This window comes from Macrobrachium rosenbergii, chromosome 14 (assembly GCF_040412425.1).
Source record: "Macrobrachium rosenbergii isolate ZJJX-2024 chromosome 14, ASM4041242v1, whole genome shotgun sequence".
Classification (NCBI taxonomy): Eukaryota; Metazoa; Arthropoda; class Malacostraca; order Decapoda; family Palaemonidae; genus Macrobrachium; species Macrobrachium rosenbergii.
Window position 1 is genome coordinate 22,833,392 of NC_089754.1, and position 20,941 is coordinate 22,854,332.

At 35.6% G+C, this 20,941-nt stretch overlaps 1 protein-coding gene, 1 long non-coding RNA gene and 1 other non-coding gene across 4 annotated transcripts in view; 2 read left to right on the forward strand and 1 right to left on the reverse strand.

The window, feature by feature from the left end:
* LOC136845778 (innexin inx2-like) overlaps positions 1–20,941 on the forward strand; it is a 650,831-nt gene that overhangs the window by 257,532 nt on the left and 372,358 nt on the right. The gene's annotated exons all lie outside the window — the stretch shown is intronic.
* Positions 1–20,941, reverse strand: part of LOC136845781 (uncharacterized) — a 139,547-nt gene that overhangs the window by 37,259 nt on the left and 81,347 nt on the right. Inside the window, exon 2 of the long non-coding RNA XR_010855254.1 lies at positions 15,143–15,216. This is a non-coding gene — a long non-coding RNA (uncharacterized lncRNA). The remainder of the gene's footprint in view (positions 1–15,142; positions 15,217–20,941) is intronic.
* TRNAS-UGA (transfer RNA serine (anticodon UGA)) lies at positions 4,386–4,467 on the forward strand. The gene has a single exon. It is a non-coding gene; the product is annotated as a tRNA-Ser (tRNA).

The following is a 20,941-nucleotide window of genomic DNA, read 5'->3' on the forward strand; positions in this document are numbered from 1 at the left end:
TTATTATTTTTATTATTATTATTATTATTATTATTATTATTATTATTATTATTATTATTATTATTGGAAGAGGACCTTTTGAGACACTTCGTTGTTCAGAATGACAGTTCATATGCTAGTGATCTTATACAAACTGCCATTCTTTTTATTTTTTATTATTATTATTATTATTATTATTATTATTATTATTATTATTATTATTAACTTCATTGCAAATATATAGTCAAAAATATTTTAGTACTTTTTTTTTATTAAAGATCTACATTTAGAGCATATTTCCTTCTTCAGGTTCTGTTAGAATAAAATGGTATACACATATTATATACAAACTAACGAAATGTTTAGCTTTATATCCATTATTAAACTCAGACGAACATTCTCTTAACGAAGACTGAGGGCCTTGCTTAGCAGGGGGGCCGGGTGTCAGGTCTTAGAACCAATAACTCCACATAGACTGCGTGATACTTCTAACTTTTTTCTCTGATGTTTTCTTATCGAAACAGCTTGATTCCCTTCCTGGTGAAAGAAAAACGTGGCGATGACGCTGGTGATGAAAGAGCTGCTGAACGTCACGCTGACCATTGATTCCGCTAAGATTTATGGGCGCCAGTATCGACCAGCAAGGTCAATTAGAGCGCCAATGTAAGCTGTGAACGGACACAGACGATGTGCAATTGCTTGGAGAATAAACATTTTCTCTCTCTCTCTCTCTCTCTCTCTCTCTCTCTCTCTCTCTCTCTCTCTCTCTCTCTCTCTCTCTCTCACCCACTGTTAAGAGCGGTGGCCCAAGATAGAATAAAATATAATGTAAGTAATGATAAAGATGTAATAAAATTCAGGGGGCAGGTAAAAGGAGGTAATTACGGATAGTCAGAGCATTAGTAGATCATCTCAGTTCATCATTATTAGGAAAAGCTCCTTCTTACAGACAGGAGAAAGAGATAAAACTCAGTATCATTATTTTTGCTGTTCAAATGCTCACACTTTCATAATGAACAAGAATAGAATGGCTGAATATGGAAAAGGGGGTGATGACTAAGGCAAAGTGCAGTCGAAAAAAGGATAGTAAATGAAGGTGAATACTTCAGTAAACAATTAAATATACACGTAATTAAAAAGCTTTTGAGAAATAAACAAGGAAAAAATTAAACCAAATGGGCATAATGTTTGGAATCAGAATACCAGGTAATCTAGAAGTTATAAGCATCTACATTCATTATACCAGACAGTTTCACAGTTTTGATAGATCTCTAGTAATCGGGTAATAAAACATTGTGGCATCTGAACAAGGCGTGGACAAAATAATCACCGGCCATTAACTTTAGAGGCGTCAACGAAGATGTTAACAGGAGAATTCAGCAAAGTTTCTGACCCAGTAATCCATCTTTTGGCGATAGTCGAATCTTTGCTTTGTTGGGAATCAGGCAGCCACTAATACGATCAACTTGTCCAAAGATCACCAAAGGAATCTGACAATCAAACAGAGACAAAATGACAAAATGAGAACAAAGACCTGAAGCATTAGGGGTCTTATATTCACTCCGTTCTCTCAATATATTTTGTAAAGCTGATAATAGTACTTCCTCTGCTAATTGTGGCACCTAAGTCACTCCAGGAATCACCCACCCCCACCCCTAGGGAGGTAGTGCCATCAGCGCACCTCACGCGGTGCACTGTAGGCATTACTTAAGGATCTTTGCAGCGTCCCTTCGGCCCTTAGCTGCAACCCCTTTCATTCCTTTTACTGCACCTCCGTTCAAATTCTCTTTCTTCCTTCTTACTTTCCACCCTCTCTAACAATTGATTCATAGCGCAGCTGCGAGGTTTTGCTCCTTGTTACACCTTTCTAACCTTTTACTCTCAATTTCCCATTCAGCGCTGAATGACCTCATAGGTCCCAGTGCTTCGCCTTTTCGCCTAAATTCTATATTCGATTTCCACTCCAGGAATCATATTTATTACCTTCACGCTCTAATTGTGCCATGGTCTGTGTACGATGTCTTGGAAGTCTTTGGGTCTAGCTTCTGTGCTGCAGGAAATATTCAGGCACACTTTCTTTTTTCTAGGTACCAATTCACTTTTTTGATTGGTATTTAGAGATATTCTGTTTTTATCATCCAATATTTTATCGTCAGAGTTATTTTTGTTCATTTTCAGTCTGTCCTCCATTCTTTTACGGATTAATGATAAAAATACGTGATGTATTTCGATTGCTTTCATGGTTTTTTGTCACTGCAGAGTAAAAGTTATGATTTATGCGTATTTTCTGCAATATCAGATTAAACAAGCAGGTTTTGTCAAACAAGGTTTGCATCGAAAAGACCCAAATACTTGTACACAATCTGTATTCCTAAAGTAAGCCACCACGGATATTTATTTATTGTATTTCAGTATGCGTATAAAACTATAAACATATTTGTATATGTGATGTGTGCAAAGTTACAAAATCTTTCAGGCAAGCGTGAGCATCGCAAAAAACAAGGTAATTCCCTTTTACTAACGGAGCGAAGAAATGCAGCCAAAATGCAAAGTGCAGTCATGAAATATGGATTAAGGGAAATAAAACCTTTCTAAGAGTTGCATATTAATAAGAAAACTTAGAAAGAATTGTGAGTAACACGGTTGACGAATAATCTCCTGTCATAAACCTTTCATGCAGTTTTTATCAAGGATCACGAATGAACTCCCCCCTTCATTATTATTCAACACATTATTTATATCACAAATAGACCAAAAGATAAGCAAGAGGACGTTATGAAAGATTACGTTTTTAGTTTTCTGTAAAAGAAAACTATTGATGGCTATTTATCTGTCCGTCCGCACTTTCTCTGTCCACCCTCAGATCTTAAAAACCACTGAGGCTAGAGGGCTGCAAATTGGTATGTTGATCATTCACCCTCCAATCAAACATACCAAATTGCAGCCCTCTTGCCTCAGTAGTAGTTTTTATTCTATTAAAGGTTAAAGTTAGCCATGATCGTGCGTTTGGCACCGTTATTGGTGCCAACAACACAGGCCACCACCGGGCCGTGGCTGAAAGTTACATGGGCCGCGGCTGAAAGTTTCATGGGGCGTGGCTGAGTTTCATACAGCATTAGGCTATATGCTGTACAGGAAACTCGATTACGCCAAAAAAACTTCTGCGAAAATCACTTGGTATCCAGCAATTTTCCGTTATGAAACAAAGCACTCTTGATTATACATTCTACCCACGATCTTGGTGCATCACGAGTTGCAGCTATAGCTTTGAATCCCAACATAATCGATCTGCTGACAGCGACGTTAAACTGCTAAATAACTGTTCTTATGCCTCCCTAAATCTATTACAGCGTTGGGGATGGTTTGGAGCGACTGAGTAAAAGTATCCTTATTTCAGATAATCGTAACTACGGAACTGATATCTTTTTCTGAGCGGCAACCTGCGATCGGTGCGAGAGATCTCTAATGAATAAAGTGATAGCGAAACAAACAACCGTCATCATCAGAAGGTGGATGACATCCCCCGAATGTAGATGGATGAGGAAGTTGAGAGCGAAATAATAATCTAACCCTTCAACCAGCCATCATCAGCATCGTCATCCTTCTATAGCACTAACGTTCCTACTATGGGGCCTTCTATTGCTCCCCCTCCCCTACAACCCCCGCCCCCTTACATATATCCACTTCCCAGTTTGCCAACCTATTCCACTACCCTGCCTTCCTCTCACTGACACACGCACAAACACATACGCAGCGTAGCGCCGAAAAACACGTGATCGATATGAACTTCCGCCCACCTGGTTCCGCACCCACAATGCCCGCCCGACATGAAGAGGAGAGGCGGTAGGCGTGGTGCCGGGTTGAGGCACCCTCCCTCCGTCCCCTTCACTTTCTCAATCAAGGAAAGACCGGCGGCGCCTCTCTCTCTCTCTCTCTCTCTCTCTCTCTCTCTCTCTCTCTATATCTCTATATATACACATATATCTCTCTGTATATATACACACATATATAGATAGATAGGTAGATGTAATATTCTACAATTTATAACAACAAATATGATAGATAGATAGGTAGATATAATATTCTACAATTTATAACAACAAATGATATATATATATATATATATATATATATATATATATATATATATATATATATATATATATAGAGAGAGAGAGAGAGAGAGAGAGAGAGAGAGAGAGAGAGAGAGAGAGAGGAGGAGGGGAGGGGGTGGGGTGAGAAACAGGCGCCGCCGGTCTTTCCTCTATTGTGCGTGTGTGAGTGAGTGTGCACGTGTGGTGGTGTAGATCTCATCGAGATAAAATAGTAAAACCTTGATTACTTCTTAAACGAAAACCACACGTTTAACGTTAGAACACTTGGCACTATTTAGCTTTCCGTGCTCAGCTGCGGTGTCCGAGTGGTTAAGGAGATGGACTTGAAATCCATTGGGCTCTGCCCGCACAGGTTCGAATCCTGTCCGCAGCGGGTACTGTTTTATAGGGGCACAGTTTCGGTTACAACAGTGTAAGATGCGTTATGTGCAAAGAAATTCCATGCTGTACTCCACTTACACCTGGCACACCGTTATTTTCTCCTGAGTATTTGACAGTAATTGATATTACCTTCATCATCAAAATTGCCTTATGGCTGCACATTTGAAAACATCTTAACTAAGAATGATTTCTAAATCTGGCTGTATTTCATCTACATAAGCGTTGCTTGAGATCAAAGTTTTTGTTCTTACGTCTTCCCCTTTCAAAGATATACAACTTTTAAACAAAACACTTAATATCGTCAAAAAACCAAAGATCATTCCTTCTCTTTACTTCATATGTGTATAGAAGCCATTCCTCTTTCTGACGAAAGCATGGTTGCGTGGTTTCGGCTGAAACTAGTGTCAGCCTTTCACTGTAACGCTTAACTTCTCAGTTTTTCCTGTAAGATAGTTCGTGATTCCTTAGGAAATTACCAAGATGAATATCATGCAAGAATCTCTTCGTTTTAATGTAGACACGAAAACATGTAGTTCTTAAAATAACACTGCCGGGAGACAGGCAGTGTTTACAGCCTGTCTCCTAGCAGCGTGAGTATCATGTTTGGCATTTCACACTCAATACATATTTGAGAAACAAAATAATATATTTGTTCTCCATGCTTCAGAATTATGCCAGTGTCATCATCAACACATGCATGCGTCAACATTAAACCGTTTCCCCTATCAGGGGTTGGCTCTCAGGAAACTTCCACAATATTCACCTATACAGAAGGCTCACCAGCAGTACATCAAACCCCATACATACACTGCCCTCCACTCTTAACCCACGCCTCAGTGAACCCATTTCAAGTGAGATCAGATGTAAGTTTCAATTTTTTCTGATAGAACATAATCAGGTTTTGAGTAGCATATCAGAGAAAGGCAAAGTCATAACATAAAGGCCATTTTTGTGGCTATATATTTATTCGTGGTTTATATGTTCGTCCCCTCTGGAAGATGTGAGATTGTGAAAAAACACAAAAGTTTTATATATTAAAGAGCTCATAATCTTGTGAAAAAACACAAAAATTTTATATATTAAACAGTTCATAATCTTTACGTTTTTATAGGATGGTTAAAGTCCAGAGGTCCACACCAGATCTCGTACCCCTATCGCACCTAATCACACTCACTGGAAAGGCCTGTGCTGACATAAACCATCCAATCCTGCCAGTAATCTTTAAAAGTTCATTGTTAGGTCCATTTGATCCACATCCACATCAAGCCACATACCACATTTACCGGATTTCAAATCTTGGTAAAGGTCACGAAAGATTTTTATTAAAATTAATCATATTCTTTATGCCCCTGCTGGTTTGAGAGGGTTCATACCAGGCCTCTTACCACTTCACGCATTTTAATCTAAATCCAACCATCATCAACGCCAGATTCTTTCTAACTTTATTGGCTGAAACAGTCCAGAGGTCCACTGTCACGCCTTACCAGATTTATGAGAGGCCTTTGGAAGGCATTTTTTATTACTAGGGATTCATTTAAGAAGAAATGTAAAAGTTAAATGGAAAAGGATAAGCAACAAAACTTGGGATTGAAAACGACAAAAAACTGACAACAACAACATCCTTTATATAAAAGGAAGGAACACCTTCATCTTCTGCTTTTTCTTAACCGGGGAATATCTGCCCTCTCATTGGCTGTCACAATGATCTCCTGCCCTGATTAGTCGTTTTCAGCGGTGACGTAATGCAATAACTTTTGTATGAATGAATCTTACTTCCCTCCAGTAGCTGATGTTTACTTCATATAATCGTTACCATACAGTACAAACAAACAAGTCTTTTAATATTGTTTAATATTAAAATGACGCCTCACCTCATGTGTGTCTCTTAATCAGAAGTTTATAAGACGTATAGCGAAGACTATAAGATGAAAACATTAAAATGGACGTATTACTAAGACTGTCAAGTGAAACCAGAATAGGAAAAACTGCTGTTAACTGAAATTATCTTTGATATGCAGACTACATTTTACATTGTAGCCAAAATATAATCAAGAATTTCTTTTAAACTGATATATTGTATTTGATTAATTTTCTGTTCCTGCTCAGTTTATCTATTTTAAAATTTTTAAGATTTGATAATAATTATTATTATATAAAATTATATTTTAGTAGCCATAATTCAGTGATTATGAATATAGATGTTTGACCACTTTTAATTGTGTTCATTCATAAAAAAGTCGAGGCTTTAAAAAATTCCACATAGTTTTATATAGAATGTTTTATATCATTTAAACTGGCGTATTCTGTCTTAGTGACCTTATTAAATGGTCAAGTGTGTGAAAATGTAATCAAATTTAATGGTGCCTCCCCTAACAAGAACGTTATTCGATTTTTAAATGTTTTGAGATTAGAATATATCACTTGGCAACTGTTTCATGACGTCTGAAGCTGGAATAGTAAACAGTGTCTTTGGTAGTCAACATGCACAACGACCAATCACGGCTAAGGATGATAAAGCCGGTTGCTTTTGTATTTTATGGACTGCTGTTTAAAGAACCCTCTGGAATGGAGTCAAACGGCCTTTCAAACGCTGTAGCTATTGGCGGACAGGGGAAGAGAATTTTTTTTTAACTAGAATCTGTTGAGAAATAGGTAGGGTTTCAAGTGGGATTAGTTTGACTTTGCTTGCCTGATACTAATATATAGAATCTGTTTCCAATTTTCAAGTGAAACTAATTAATAATAATTTAGTAATTAAAATTTGTATACAAAGCATGTGAAGGATGAATCATAATGACGACGTCTTCTCCCGCCAAGAAATTATATAACATTTGAAGGACTATCAAATTGTCTCATATGCTTATATATTTTTTTTTACTCATCCAGGTGTTTTCACACACACACACACACACACACACACACACACACACACACACACACACATATATATATATATATATATATATATATATATATATATATATATATATATATACACACAATATAACATTTAAACCTTATTTTAATGCCGAATCATTATATATTTATTCGTTTCCACACGAAAATTTGTCTATGAGAAAATCATCAAAGCCTCTGTAGGATGACAGAGTCCAGAAGTCCACACCTGGCCTCTTATTCCTAATCGCAACTTACTTCACGCACTGGATGGCTATAGACTGGGATTGGCCAGCTAAATGTAACTACCTTCCGATTTTTTTAAAAATCTGTTAGGTTACGAAAGTCCATTCTTTGATCCACATCAGGCCTGTTACCACATGTACAGGATGCTATTGATGACATAAGGCCAACTTAATCTAAAAAACAAAGCATTTTTTTTATTCATAGGTTGGATGATTTTATTGTACCTACCATTTTTTTTTTGGTTGGGGAGATTTTAAGGGAAATGGAAATAATACCACGGCAATGTTTCTGTGATAAAAAAGGATTTATTAATGAATAAAGATGTAAAAAGTACACTGAAAAAGGCGAATAACAAAAAACGGGAAACTCGCGATTTCAAATGCCATATGACCAAACCTCCAAATAGCAAAGCATAAAGGCAAGGAACACCTTTCCTTAAACAGGAAATATCTGTTTTTTTCATTGGCTGTCTGTCGCAACAAGCTCCAGTCCTGATTGGTCGTTGTCGTCACATAATCGCTTTTGCACGGATGAATATTACTGCGTTCCAGTGGTTGCTGCCATAAGCTATCAACAGACAGGTTTTTTAATCTTGTTTTATATTAATGTGACGCTTTACATTGCTTGGGTGTGTTAGTAGAAGACCTTAGGACATATTCCTAAGACTATAAGATGAAAACAGAAAATTGGAACTCATTATATTAACCATAATTGTCACATTCTTTGTACTGAAAAGTCAGTTATTATTTCTAATTTCGGCTTTAGAGACGACATCTGCATTATAGCCTCCATGTACTGTAACCAAGCGTTCCTTTGAAATTATTGTATTTGAATAATTTCCTTTTCTTGCTCTCTTTGTATATTTTAAATGATGTATAATTTAATACCAAGTTTATGTTGCGTACAATTTGATTTTAGTAGCCATTATTCAGCGGATGCCCATTTAGTTTTGTACCACTTGTGTTCATTCATAGTGGTAAACATTTGTGGAAAAATTTTCCCTTCGTTTTCTATAAAATTTGTATTTCTTTTAGATTGCCTCTTGCCTGGTCAAATACTTTACTTGTATAACCAAGTATTTTAAACCTAAAATATAATGTAGTACCACCCTAAATAAGAACGTCGCTTGATTTTTATTAGGTTTTATGGTTAGGGTTAGAGTACATCACATGACAAATATTTCATGACGTCAGAAGCTAGAATAGTAAACACCATCTTTGGTTGTCAAAACACAAAACGGTCAATCGCAACTAAGGATGACCCAGCCAATGAAAAGGCACTGAGGGAGTTCCTGTGGTTTGTGGAATACTGTTTGATGAACCCTCTAGAATGGCGTCAGATGGCCTTTCAAACGCTCTAGCTATTTTGGGGGGGCGTTGGGGATGGGAGAACTTTTTATTAAAGCTTACTTCATTATGAACACTCATTAAGTAATTGATGTCGAAGTGAATTGAGTTTTTTCATTACTTACGTTCGATTTACAAAACTGTGTAGGATGACGACATTCTTCTCCGGTCAAGAAAACTCAACAGAGTTCTTGTAAGTTTGATTACAAGAACCGCATTTTTAATTCTTAATTATCATAAATATATATTTGTCTCCTCTCGAAGATTTGAAATTGAGAAAAAACAAAATTGCTTTCGGCAACAGCATTAGCTGGTAAAAGCCAGCTCATTCTGAACCAACCTCTGATTCTTTCAAAATTTGTTGGCTGGGGATAGTCCATTGATTCGTAGCAGCCCTCTTACCACATTTACAAGGTTGCTTTAGGGAAAGGCCCTGTGTTGGAATAAGGTCAACTTTAATCTTATAATTCTTAGCCTGTTGTATTTATTTCATATTTTTTTTTGTTAAGCTTCTTTAAGAGGAAATGTAACAAAAATAAATGAAAAACTAAGACACAACAGCAACAGCAAAAGAAAACAAACAACAACCCCACAGGTAGAAATATATATATATATATATATATATATATATATATATATATATATATATATATATATATATATATATATATATATATATATATATGTGTGTGTGTTTGTATATATATGTATATTATATATGTGTGTGTGTGTGTATATATAATATATATATATATATATATATATATATATATATATACTCTGAAAGATTTCGAAACTTGGTGACAGCCACAGAGGTTTTCATTAGAATGATCTTATTCATGTCTGTTTGTTACAGAGGGTCCACACCAGCCCCCTTACTCCCTATGACCCCTATAATATTTTTGGGGAGCCTGTGAACTAGGCCCTGTGCTGGAACATGGCCAGTTTAATCTAAAAAAAAAAAAAAAAAAAAAAAGGTATTCTTTATCCTTAGCCTGACAGATTCTGTTTTAGCCTATTATTATTATTATTATTATTATTATTATTATTATTATTATTATTATTATTATTATTATTATTATTATTATTATTTAAGAGAAGCAGATGTCAGGAAATACAGCGAATTGAGCAACATGTGAAAGTGATATATGTACCATTTGGATGTATGTGCAAACAGTTTTCACACACACTCACATACATACTGTACATATATGTGTGTGATAAATGTAATGCAGAAACAGAGTTGTTTCACAAAAAAAAAAAGTACGCATGAATGTAAAAAGAAAGCATCACGTTATACACAACAAAGAAATGACATAACAATAAAGGCCAGTAACCAGGGAGAGAGAAAAAAACAGATAAAAGAAAATTAAAAGCTAATCTAAAAATAGGATGGGATAGAATCGCCATCTCTTTGTAACTTAATTAAGGCAACAAAAGCTTTTCTTCATGAATTGGAGTTGACATTTATGGCCTCCTGATAACGACCCAGTTAAAGATGGGCACAGATAAGGGCCAAGGAAAAAAAGTGTCTCATTTAACAGGGAGATGGAAGTGATTGGAAGTAAATTATTTATGCATGTGGACGTAAATTATGTTTAAGGAGAGTATAGAACTGGGCGCAGCCAAAAAAAAAATAAAATAATAATAAATCAAGGGCGACGTAACCTAAATTTCACGCAGTTCTTGAAATTAGTTCTCTGAATTTTAAACTGTAAGAGAGAGAGAGAGAGAGAGAGAGAGAGAGAGAGAGAGAGAGGCTAAATGAATAAACGTCTTAGAAGCGAAGGGGACATGGGGTAAAAGGAGGCCTGAAAGTAAGAAAGGGCCGAGAGGAGATAAGCGGGAGAAAGGAAAAGAAGTCTTACAAGTTAATTAATCAGACGTGGGAAATTCGAGCCACACCATCAACTCCATAGCCAAGAATCAATTGGAAACATGATCTGCGAAGCCAGACTTGAAAATCTAAAGAGTCACGTTCAGACTGTGACGACATTCGAGGATGCCGTAGTAAGTCAATAGCTAGTAAAATTCTACCCTTTTTTTGATAGTGGCTGTAACATAAAAGTTTTTGCCTGCGTTAGTGTGTCACCACATACCAACATACACTGCAGCTGAACGAATTTTGTCAGACAGTTTTTTATGTGAGCAGGGCAAGTTTGTCGTCGCCGACATTTTTTTGTATACTTGTGTATCCATCAATAAGCAGCCTCAGTAAAACTAAGACGGCAGGAACTTTAAAGCTCAGTTCCTGATTTTTACTGAACTGAAGAAAAAGTTGATGAAAAAAGTAGGTTTGAAAGCGCGGCACCCAGACTCGTCAGGTACCAAATCGTAGAAACATTTCAGAAGGAACTAAGGTTTGTTTATTAAAAAACAGGTGTGAAAAGTAACAATAAGTTATTCAAGAAAACTAAACTATACAATGTCACAGATAAACTTATGCGGCCCGTCGAAACGACCAAACGAAGGGTGAAAAGAGCGCCTCAAAAAATAAAGGTTGATGATTGATGATGATAATGAAAGGCAAACCCACTTGCAGAAGAAATTCACAGCTTTATAGCAGTTTACTAAGCTCTCACTAAAGTATGATCAGTAGCACAGTGGCCTATCTCATTATAAAAAAACAAAGATTACTAATGAGGATAATAACTAAAAATGCGGTAATTGTGAACCAGAATTCTTCAATTAAGCTTCACTGTATACAATAATAGAAAAGACAGCAAACTTTTCAGGAGTCTCTATCGACATCGTGACACATCTTTGTTTGCTAAACATGAAATTTAAAACCCACTATAATTCGAGTCCATTAAAAAGATGTTAGGTTCCTCATTTCAGACCTTGACCACTACCAGAGAATTGTATGGACCTTTACAGAAAATGCTATAATTGATTTTATGAAGAGTAAAAATTCTGTAAACCAATTTCCAAGAATGTAGGGCCATCATAGAGCACTAGTGATGCAACGTGAAAATTATAAAAGAGTTGGTTCAAGGTCACATAGCGTAGAAGTTATTTTAATGTTGAATTTTACATTCTACTCAAAATGTAGCTTTGATACATAGGAAAGATTTTCAAGCAAACTCACACTGTCAGTCTAATCCTACTGTTATCCATAGCTTTTTTGTAAGGCCCGGCCCAGTGATAATATTGGTCAACGCTCAACATCATAAAATTTAATGTTAATATCGAAATATCGTGTTTGCTTGAAACAAAAATTAAATGATAATATTGCTTGAAGCAACAATTGAATTATAATATTTTGATTGAAAGGCTCCCTTATTGTGGCAGGCAAGTTGCTAAGGTCCTTTTGATTTCGGAATCTGATAAGAATACCTAAATCCTGTCTACTTGCAGTTGTATTGCATGCATTTTTTAATGTCTGATAGCTGTCAGTTGTCGAGGCCGTACAAGTAATATTGCTGAGCTGATCGATCCGTATACAAAGCATAATGTATGCTAGAATCTACTGTATAATGGCAGGCGACATTTAGAACATACGTAAATTGGTAAACAGTTGATGAGCATAGGAAAATGGGGCATTTTCTTTCGAAACGATATCTGATTGTCTTGAAAGTTGTTATAACTAGTGAGTTCGGCTGGGTTTGCAGCAGATATAATAGGAACAGATGTTGAGTAGGCTCTACCTCTCATAATTTGTTAGTATTCTTGGGATGCAGTGAAATCTTGAAGAATAATTTGATATGCATTATTTAACATTTTGCGTAGACAATTTCAAATGAATTACTACTAAACCTCCCAGACTAAATAAATGCCTACAAAACTCTGAAGTGGAAAAAATATCTTTGGAACCAAGAACCATTGTATTCTTTTAAGCATGATTACTAAAGAGAACTGGAACCTTCTAAGCAGTCGACAAACTTACACTGCTGTTACATTAATTTTTAAAAAAGAAAATTAGATATAGGGATAAATACTTTACAAGCCACAAGAAATGTTAAGATAATGGGTATGTTGCGAAGTCTTACTGGCACTTAGTAACAATTTTCTTGGGGAATTACATGAACATGAAACACTGTAGTGCCAAACACTGATTACGTGGTAATGCATTATATTGGTTTTAGCGATGATCTTTCATCTGCTAAGTAACAGTATTAACAATACTGTTATGTATTAATGTATAATTAAATCTTGAATCTAAAATAATAGTACATTACTCATGCACTATATTTAGGATATTTCAGTCCAAAATGCAGTGGCACAACTAGATATTTGGGGCTCAGGAATATATTTTGGTGAAGTTTGGCAAACAGAATGGAGGCCTTCATCAAATCCATTCGTGCGAACATCAGTTTGATGTGTAAGTCTGAAAATACAGTCGCTTGTTATGCTACCAAATCAAGGCAGAGTCAAAGAACAGCGCAGTTCTTCCCAAAGTATTTCGAGTAAATAAGATCATACTGCCTCCTATTTCGCTTCTGAAGGAAAATCTTCCATTACTGCACTGCTGTTGATTTCGAAATTCTTTTCAGAGTAAGCGACGTTTAGTAAAAAGCATGTTCACCTTAAAAAAAAAAGTGTTCATTACACATTTATAAAAATCTTAATATTTTCATTGTGCCAACAGCCGTAAAACTGTCTTTTGAAATCAAGCTTCGCGATGAAGACATCTGGTGACCCTGTGCTACTATTTCACTGGATTCTACAATTCATGGATTGGCCCATCCCCGTAAAAAAAGAATTAATCCACGCCTTTTTTATTTGGGCATTAATACCAAGGCTTTCCCCTTTAATCACATTACTCATAAATTCCTTCTTTTCTAAACTGCTTCAGCGTAAAATTCAAAACCGATTCTGGATACCATAAGTTGTATCATTTTTGCCACTTAATCACAAGCGTGCGCTGCAAACTTCATGCCCCGACCATTTGATGATTTTTGCCCATTACAGAGTGCAGACAAACCAACTGCTTTTTCCTGGATCCTAAATGGCATTAGACGGTTATCATTGATCCTAGTGGAATAATATATATATATATATATATATATATATATATATATATATATATATATATATATATATATATATATATATATATATATATATATATATATATATATATATATATATATATATATATATAAGTTGCAAAATGAAATGAAAAGTGCTGATAAATTCGATCTTTGTATACTGCACTTGCAAAAAGACATAATTTACTGTGGACATGAGGAAATGCTTTTTGCAACCCGTACAGACAGAGAACAAGCGATCAAAACAAGCCTGTGTTATTCCATGATCAGCACGGGCAGGAAGTAAAAACCAGAACAATATGGTGCAAACATCACGCTCCTAGGACCAAAGGGCTTATGTAAACCTTAATGAAGGAGTCTTGCATTTCAAGAGGTCAGGGAAGAGCAGATTATTATCCCTTAGACACTTTTCTCCATACTCTTTTAACTCGAGGTTTATGCTTCTCAAGAACCTAAAATATGGATGTGGCAGTAACTGTTGTTTTTTGTTTTTTTCTCATAGCACCCCCACACAACCCCATCCCTGTGAGGAAGATGGTTTTATGATATATATATATATATATATTTGTGTGTATGTATGCATGTATAGATGTATATATTATTTATATGTATATCCATATATTTATATAATGTATGAGTTTGTATCAGCATACAAAGCGTGCATGTATTGCTATGAACAAAGTAACACGTGTAGGAAAAGTTTATGCAATTGACAGATACTTCCTCTAATAATAACTCCATTTTAACTACGAAAGTATTATCACCTTAATTACCTCGCACTTACCAGAATAATACCCGCTACGCTTATGTGGCGTGCAATTAAATTCGTAACGGTAATAACATTCGTAGAAGAAAATAGTTGTGGAAACAATGCCTAAATGTAATGTTAATTGTTCTCCCACGCATACCTCAACTTATGAGTTAGAGCAGGAACATCAGCATTACCTGTAATACTCATGCAAATTCTAATGCTACAGATAGCAACCTTCCCCAGCCATAAAAAGATCGCTTACACCTGGAAAGAATTTAGTACAGTTTTGAAGCAAATGTTCCTTAACGGTTTAACGGCGACCGAGTAATTGTGTTCAAATTGTCTTAAAAAAGAAAAAGAAGCAAAGATGCTTTGCTGAATTGTTTAATGTAAATAACCACTTACTATAACAATGGAAGAATGAATGGCATGAATTACCTTTAATCAGCGTAGTAACTCAGGTGCAGAACTCTGCTGTCAGAGCATGTGCTAAGAATTTGTCATTCCAAATCCTGAAAATAAAGGCGAAAGCAACATTAGAACGTAAGCATCGACTACAGTGTAATCCTAGAAATTGCTCGACGTTACTCTGTTTCAACAAGTGCTCAGTAATGATCTTTCTCGATTAATTCAGTACGAAAGGCAAGGGTTTCATAGAACTGAGTCACTGTAATTTTTGTTCAATGACTCCTCTTTCATCTGACTTTGACTGCTGTTCATTTGAGCATCAAGGCATTGGCACTCTTCCTTTCCCCCAGTCTGCCTTGGAACATCTGTCAAGTTTCCTGTTTCGTCATTTACGATATGGAAAACAGTATTGCTTGGACAGAACACTATAGTTATTTACTGTTATTTTTATCAAATGTCAAGTTTTCTTATTTATTTCCTCCTGTTTTCCCTATCTGTCACAACTCTCCTTAAGGAGGCAGGTCGATAATTTTCTTCGGGTTAAACCACGTTATTTATAATCTGCGTGAACCTCCAAATATTACTGAGATATTTACTAATAATATTAACTGCAACTAGTACAATTAGGGTATTATTTTGGTAAATTAAAAGATGAAAAGCAACCTTGAATGACCTTGATTTTTCGTCAATATTTACCTGACATAGATATATCTGAAATGTCTTTATCTGTACGCATATATATGTCAGCTAGTTGCTTTTGATGTATTTATTTGTTACTTTCACTTGCACTTTACCATTATTCCTATAAGCTCCTTTATTTCTCCTTTTGACATATGGTTATCCCTTTGTAGGGGCTTTCTTTGCAGTTTTTGCAAGTTTCATATTAATACGCTCAGGTTGTGAATATTTATGGGAATAACCGTAATCCAAAAGTACCAAAGATAAACTTTACCATACGAATGTTTAACAGTCATAGAAAACAGAGAGAGCACCACACATTGTATATTTTTAAGTTTTACTGAAAGACGCAAGTCAGTACAAAGTTATTCAAAGTTAATGAATCCCCTGAGAAAGTAAGGTTAGGTAAAGATGGTATATTCATTAATTTAGTTCTTAATTTATTTATCATTTTTTCATAACTTATTCAAGACTGAAGCTATCAGTCTTCTTGTAAGTAACAATGATGGACACAGGCGCGCACACACACACACACATATGTACAAAGAGAGAGAGAGAGAGAGAGAGAGAGAGAGAGAGAGAGAGAGAGAGAGAGAGAGAGAGAGAGCTGACCATCTGAAAGTAGTGGTGGTGACTTGTTCCTCAGAGGAGACAAGAGGAATCTGCCCTGGTCCAGGCATTCTTCAACTTGCGGGTAGCAAACCCAATACTCGTCAACTTCTGAAGCTTATCAGGAACCAAATCGCTTTGGCCTCGGGAGCAGTCGGTTACAGGTTTTGGATAAAGGAGACTCGAGGGATGCAACTCCTTCTCCAAAACCTGCTTGTCTCACAATATTCTTTGCTATGCCGACGACTGATGATGGGCCGGACGACCTGTTAAGCCCTTACCTAGGTTGACTTTGTCCGAAGGAGACAAGAAAAGAACAGGGGGAAGAACACATTCCGGGGTTTAATGCTGTAGGAATCGAATCGCGTTATCAAGGGTGATTATTATACAAAACTCGAAAGTTCTTCACATATAACCAAACTTTAGTAAGACAGTTTATTTTTGTGTCAATCGTTCTGGTGATGAGAAGTAGGGGAATTAGATTCAAGTTTTTCAACTTCCTTCTATCAAACTTTTGGCAAAATAATTGCATTGATACATTCGTCCCTGAAAATTAGTTATCAGAAAGAATGAAACAGAAGCTTGAATTTTCCATTGCACAGACAACAAAACGTCTTTTTTTGTAAAACTTATTCATAACAAATCAGTTCTCATTTGAAATATTCTAAACAAACATGCTTTGACATAAAATTTTGCATCTTGTAAATGCTTGACAAAAACTTACTTAAGCAAATTGCCGTTTACATAAGAACCTGAAGAAAACTGTAGGCATTAAGAATAAAAAGAACTAACGAACATGCATTGCTTTATAAGTTTGGTTACCAATTGACATTCTTTTTGGGAACATGACAGATACTTAAAGATATTATTTCGATAACTGCCTGACTTCATTTAGTCAATTATGTTTCATTGCAGTTGTTTTTATCTTTTTTAGAAATCACCTAATGACTTAACGGACCGTTTTCAGAAAGGAAAAAAAAAAAAATAACCTGAAGCCGCGTAGTTACATTCTCATTATGGCAACGTTGATAAGAAATAAAAAGCATGTGTGAACGCAGTCACACATTTAACGATAAAAATGTGAGGAAATGAACACCTAGCAATATCAAATGATTTCAAAATTAGATTTACTGAGAATTTCATTTTAAATTTATCACGAACTCGTAGTAGGGATATAACCCCCGTGTGTGTGTGTGTGTGTGTGTGTGTTTGCGTGTCATAGAGAGAGAGAGAGAGAGAGAGAGAGAGAGAGAGAGAGAGAGAGAGAGAGAGAGAGAGAGAAAGAGGAGATATAGTATGTGTCAAAAATTTAGGAAATATAAAATCACTGACTATCACAACTCTACTTCATCTTGAATTACAAGTGACTTCCAGATATAAGGTTTGTACTCTGATCGTCTATTAAATTACTGAAACTTTATTCATTTAACTTTAAAAATTAGAACCGTTCTATATTCATAACAAATATGAAAGTGTATGCTTTACATTATTAAAAAGCACAAGAGATAACATTTTATTTAACTGAGCATGCAACAGTTTCTAACTACTACTCGATCCAAAGTCACTGCGTAATTATCCTGATGGGAAATTTCGATAGACGCTAATTATCTTGACTGCAGTCAAGTAAAATGAGCCATGGATTGTCAAATCAATAAGCAACAAACATTCAAACTATAAAGCACATAAAGAGTGTCTAGACAGAAACCTGCGACGAAACCCGAAGAATGCAGGTTCACAGCTAAAAACTTGTATTGGCCATTGTCCTGTTCGCCTTGTAAGTCTGCGAAGGGATAACGATCTCAAAACGTGTATATATATATATATATATATATATATATATATATATATATATATATATATATATATATATATATATATATATATATATATATATATATATATATATATATATATATATATATATATATATATATATATATATATATATATTATGTATATGTATATATATATATATATATATATATATATATATATATATATATATATATATATATATATATATATATATATATATATATATATATATATATATATATTCTACATTAAGTTGTTTCCCTTGACAGGAGGTTTGGCTCTCAAGAAAATAGAGCACAATGATCGTTGCCTCATTCAAATTTAAATCGCTGAATCGTGGATGAACCCTCTTACTGCAGCAAACTTCCCAATCAGAGAGGCCACAGACTCGCTGTCTTGCACACTCTTCTTGGATATTAAAGCTTCGACTTCCCAATAACCTCTTTCACTGTTTCTATCCGTCAGTTTCCAAGTCTTCCGTTCTTCCTTCCACGTAACACTTTCGAATTATATATTCTTTTCTCCGAATTGTATTTATACCATAGTATTTGGAAGGTATTAGAATCTAGTGAAGTGACGTCAGTGTGATGGATCAGCAAGATCAAAGGTTCTACTGGCTTGGCGGGTGTCTGACAATGGCAAAGGTGTTTGGCATCACTTTGGTAGCAACAGGCTAGTTCACATGGCTTTGAATGTTCTTGGGTACTTAGTTGTATAGTACCAAAACACCCTCCCTCTAGCGGACAGTTATGGACGGGTATACTTTCATCAGAGCCTCATTGCCTGTCTCTTCGGTTATTGGCCTTGAACTGCTGGATGCTCCGTACTGAATTGCCAGGGCACTGAAGATGTTTTTGCAGGCTATGATGGCAGGTTAGATCAGTTTGTTGATTTTGTGTGACTCCTGTAAGGTGCTCCTCCTCATCAGGGTTCACAGTATAGGGTGTAGGGTATATGCCCCCTGTCCATTAAAATGGACTTCGTAGATTCCTCAACTTACAATTCATTTGTTGAACTGTTGTTAGTAAAAAAAAGTGTAATTGTAACAGCAAACTTTTGGCATTCTGTATCTTAATATCCCAAGAGAGCCCAGCTCGAAGATTGTCGGTTTACTCTTGTGATTAATATATTGTTTAGGTAGCAGCTTCTTCTTTTGTATTGTTCCTCCTGAGGACCAGCAGTAGTAGTTCACAGTCAATACACAGTACATACAAAATTTCGGTTTTCTTCACTGGATTTGTCAAAATACTCAAATGTGATAGTGAATCTCCATAGATTTTATCGTAATGCCTTGTCAAACAGCTTGTGACATTAATTAATTCTCGATGGGTTTCAGATTCTTTTGTAATAGAGGATTACCCAGAGCGCCGGTATCACGTTCAAAATTAAATTCCCATGCAGAAAGTGCACCAAAAGTAAATGTGAGACCATGGTCTGACCATTACTTTTGGTTCACCTGTTTGCATTATTGGATGACGGCTGCCGTGCAATTTCTCCCTCTGTTACATGCTTTTACATACAAAACACCTTAAAATGTCGACTTTTCTCCTTCTTCACAACCAGTCTGGCCAGATACAAACTGCCTTAGAAATTTTCTTGTACAATGATAGCTACTTACATACTTGAGCAAAATACAACTTCCTCTTTTGATGCCCTGAGTTTCAGCCAAACAATTTCTGAGTGCAAGAGTTCGTACTCTTTTCTACATCTTTGCTATTTTCCCGACACAACGAGACCTTTTTGCTACATAAGGCGCATACCTTTACTCCTTGCTATTACACTTGAGTTTCATAAAGTGTCGTATCATCCAGATTTCTTTCTTTACAAAATCTACCTTCTTACAACAGCTAAATATCTGAAAAATGAAACTGGAATTTTTTTTTTTTTTTATCTGGGGGTGAGGATTAATTACTTCAGACTTGGAATTTTGTTTGACACCCAATTCTTCTCTTCACCTATGTGAAGAGGGATTAGTTTGATATATATAAAAGCAACACGCCAAAATAAGCTTGACATTTCAGTGAATTTTACATTTCAGTGAATTTTCCTTATTCCCTGATGCTAATCATTTTTGATGGGGAAATGTTGTCATGTCGTCTTTGGATGTTTAGTATTTTGTTATCTTGCCCTCTCACTGCTGTATAGAGTACCTCCTAGTAGATGTTCACTTTGTAAAAATTGTTTTATATGTTAACTATTGGGATTGTATTTTCGTATTGTGATCTTCAGTAAAACAATTAAATACTGTGGGATCAGTGTTAGCTTAGTCTTGTTATGGTGAATGTCCTGGTTATTCCATTAGAGTTATGTTGAATAGATTGCCAATCCTCTCTTTTACAAAAGAACCAGTTGACGATGCCTCTGTTATTCTTCACTTTAGATTCTGGGCTTCACTATTTCTTATTTTGAAGATGCGGTTTTAACTGAATACGATAATGAGTATGATTTATTGTCCAGTAATTACATCCTTTCACTTCTCTTTCATTGTAATGCTTTTCACAGCTTTTTCCTCCTACAAACATTAATAAGTTCAAGAAGGATTTGTAAAGCCTTCAAACCTTACCATGTGTCACACTGTTCCAACTATCCGATGAAGTCTACAATATTACTGAAGCTAAGACGCTAATTTCAAACATTATCAAGACACAACTGAGGAACTGAATTAGAACAGCTAATACTAAGAGCAGAAATTGTTCACAGTTAGCCTAAAGCCAATCATTTTTTTTT